Here is a 4,099-nt window from a genome sequence, read left to right on the forward strand (position 1 = left end):
GTAAGACATCCTAAAAATCTTAAGTGATTGTAATATGGTGGCCTTTTAAAAAGACATTCATATGGGGTTTTGTTTTTAAGTAAAGGGGTAGGGATCTTGTTAATTAAGAAAGTTGCAGCCATTACACACTCACTCCAGAATTTAATGGGAAATTTGCCTTGAAAAAACAAAGCATGAGAAACATTGAGCAGATGTTGATGCTTTCTTTCAGCAACAGTATTTTGCTCAGGTGTTTCCACAGAAGTGAACTCGTGCATGATGCCATAATTAGCAAATAGATCCTTGAATATAGGCATGTCAAAAAGATCTATTTAGTTAAAGCGGGTTGGAGCTCCGACCCGACGGATCACCTTTGATCCGAAACATTCGGATACTTATTGGATCTTGGATCAAATACGCTCCGCCCTGCCTAATTTTTTTCTGGATCGAATCTGCTCTGATCCGATTTAAATTTATTTAAAAAAAAAACTTAATTCAAGACTCGGATCCCTTGGGACTTGAACTCGGACCCGGACCCAGACTCAGATCCAGACCCAGACTGGGACCCAAACCCGGACTCGGGACCCGGGACCCTGACTCGGAACCTAACCCTGACCCAGACCCGAACTCGGACCTGAACCCAGACTCGGGACTCGATACCGGACCCGGACTCGGAACCGGACTTGAAACCCAGGACCGAACCCGGACCCGGGACCCGGACATGGACCTAGACCCGGACCCGAGACCGGGACCCAGACCCAGACTCGGACCTAGACCCGGACCAGGACCCGGACCCGAACTCGGGACCTGAGACCCAAACCCAGACCCTGACCCTAACCCAGACCCGGACGCAGACCTGGACCCTCACGCGGGAACTGGACCCAGACCCGAGACCCGGGACCCGAACTCAGACCCGGACTTGAAACCTAGGACCCGAACCCGGACCCGAGACCTAGACTCAGGACTGGGACCCGGTCCCCGACCTGAACCCGGGACCCGGACCGGGACCTAAAACCCAGGACCCAAACCCGGACTCGGGACCCGGACCCAAGACCCGAACCTAGACCCGGACCCGAACCAGGGACTGAGACCGGGACCCAGGACTTGGGACCTGGGACCCAAGACCCGGGACTCAGACCGGGACCCAGACCCGGACCCGGAACTCGGTCCGGACCCAAACCTGGACCAAGACTCGAACCCGGACCCAGGCCAGGACCTGGACCAAGACTCGAACCCGGACCCAGGCCAGGACCCGAACTCAAACTTGGACCCGGACCGAGACCCAGACCCGGACTTAGATATTTACACAATCTATTAATACATGTCAATACCAAACATAATATTGTATTTAATAATAATACAAAATTAAAATAGATATAAAATTATAAGTTAATATTAAAATTCTTAAAAAAAACAGTCGGGTCATATCAGATCCGATCCGAATAAGTCAAGTCAGATCTGATCCGATCTGAGTACCTGATCTAGCAGGGCGGGGCGGGGCAAATCCTTACATGATCTGGATCAGGTCGGATCATAGCCGAATCAGATCCGACCCGAGCCATTGACACTCCTACTTGAATACCAGTTCAGGCAGGGCCGGCCCAAGCATTTTGGGGGCCTTGTGCAAAATTTTAAAATTGGGCTCTTAAAAAACCGTGTACATTAAAACCACAATTCTATTACTCGTATTTTTTTTAAGATTCGTTCATAAATTTTCAATTATAATTTTCTTAATTATGTATATATAATAGAAAAAAAAATAACCATTTTCTTTTTTAAAAGAAATGGGCCTTAAGAAAATGGGGGCCTTGTGCAATGGCCCAAGCTGCCCAATGCTTGGCCCGGCCTTGAGTTCAGGTGCGTTATCAGATTTGAAAGTTTTCAAAACATAATTGAACTGAGTTTGCACATAAGACATAAATTGAGGAATGATAGTTATAGCATCAGATTTATGTTGCATTAGATAAAGTCATGTGAACCTAGAATGATCATCAACTAGAGTGAGAAAATATTTAGGATTAGTGTGTGAAGCTATGTGGTAAGGTCCCCAAATATCACAGTGGATAAGATCAAAAATGTGGTCTGTCAATTTGTTATTAATTTGAAAGGGGAGCTTCTTTTGTTTAGTAATAGAACAAATGTAACAAGGTCTATTTTTATGCAAAACAAAAGTATTACAATGCAAAGTATCTTTAAGAAGATCTAAACGTTTGTGGGACAAATGTCCAAGTCGAGAATGCCAAGTTTCTGCTAAGATAGATAGAACTTGGGGAGGATCTGGTGCAGTATCAAGGATGTAGAGACCATTGACAGTGCTACCTCTTCCAATCATCCTCTTGTTGGCATTCTCCTGAATATAAAAAATATCAGAAGTGAAATTTATCGAGACAGGAGTATTTCTAGTCATATAACTAGTAGAAATAATGTTGTACTTAAAATTAGGTGCATAAAGAACATCAGTAAGCATAATTTTATCATTCAAAACAACTGTGCTACATTGGTTAACAAAAAAAACATTGTTAGGTAGAATAAGCTTAGTTGCAAGTATCTTACATATGCATTGGAAAATACTCATGTTAGAGGAAATATGTCTTGCTGCTCCAGAATCCATGATCCAAGAATTATGTAAAGGAGATTCAGAATTATGGGACAAAATGATACTTGTGTTACATGATGAGGTGCTTGGTTCTGATTATTCATACCAGACTTCTGAGATGCAAGCATGTTGAGTAATTACTAATATTGAGTTGTGGTCAGTTGTGGAAGGAGTGCATGATTCTCTAGTTGACTGCTACTACTTTCATCAGTCGCTTGGACATGATTTGCATTGGCTTCTTTAGGTTTATTCTTGTTGAAACTAGGTGGATACACGTGTATTTTGTAACATCTCTCAATTGTGTGTCCGAGAATGTTACAGTGAGTACAAAATGGTATGTTCCTTTTGGGAGGTTGAGTCTTAGAATTTTGATTATCATTCTTTTGTCCTACATTCTTATTCCCTTGAAGGGAAAAAGCCATAGTTGAGTTAGAATTATTGGTGTTAGATACAATACCTCTTTGGTGTTCTTCTTGTGTAGCAAGATGAAACACACGGTTCACTTCTGGTCGAGGATCCATAAGGAGGATGCTACCACAAACTTGAGAATACGAATCAGAAAGTCCCATCAGAAATGACATAATATGTTCCATGTGATAGTGATCTTAGAGTCTCTTAACTCCACAACATGTGCATCCATTACAAGTGCAAGATGGTCTGAAATTAGTTAATTCTTCCCATATAGTTTTAAGCTTAGTAAAGTACATACTAACAGTTTGATTATCTTGTTTAAGATTCATAAGATCTTTTCTCAGGTTGTATATATGGGGGCCATTTCTTTAGTGGAACCGAACCTTAAGGTCATTCCAAATGGCAGAGGCAAATTCATCATAGAGAATGCTAGATGAAATTTATTTAGAAACAGAATTCAAAATCCTAGAGATAACAATGTTATTATTTCATATCCATGCATTATAAAGAACTTGATTAGAAGGTGAGGGTTTAGAGATAGAATTGTCCAAGAAACCAATCTTGTTCTCGACTGAGATGGCGAGTTCCATGGCCTTGCTCCAAGACACATAGTTGTCTTATCCCGTGAGAGGTTGAGAAACCAAGGTATGTCCTGGATTCTCTCCATGGTGAAGGGTGGATTCTTTGAAGTCGAGATTTGAAGAGAAGAATTTTGTGGATCACCAACAATGGTCTGAATCGAGGCTTCTCCATGAGTCCCTTGCTTCGTTTGGTTGTTATCAGTAGACATTGCAGAATCTCAACGAGGAGGAAGCAATTGAGATTCAACAAGAAGAAGACTGCAGCAGAGGAAGATCAGAGGTGACGCAGCTTCGTCAGAGAAGACAGACGCAGTTGGCTGGTTAACTGGATTGTATAAGAAAGCCTATATTTCTTGCACTGATACCATATTACAAAATGGACAGAGAATACAATACCATCTTATTAATATGTAATTGTAATTAATCAACAAAGATAAGGTACAACACTATATATAAATGTTACTCGCAATTAACTCTCAACAACATAATTAGTTAGGTAAATAATTTACTCTTGCAAGCTAACAAAGAGCAA

General features: G+C 41.7%; 1 long non-coding RNA gene across 1 annotated transcript; it reads right to left on the reverse strand.

The window, feature by feature from the left end:
* Positions 1-2,043: 2,043 nt before the first annotated feature.
* Positions 2,044-4,099, reverse strand: LOC133030286 (uncharacterized). Its single transcript, XR_009684136.1, has 2 exons — positions 2,533-4,099; positions 2,044-2,329 (listed from the first exon to the last, which is right to left on the reverse strand). It is a non-coding gene; the product is annotated as an uncharacterized LOC133030286 (long non-coding RNA).

The sequence above is a fragment of the Cannabis sativa genome, chromosome 8 (genome assembly GCF_029168945.1).
Source record: "Cannabis sativa cultivar Pink pepper isolate KNU-18-1 chromosome 8, ASM2916894v1, whole genome shotgun sequence".
NCBI lineage: Eukaryota > Viridiplantae > Streptophyta > Magnoliopsida > Rosales > Cannabaceae > Cannabis > Cannabis sativa.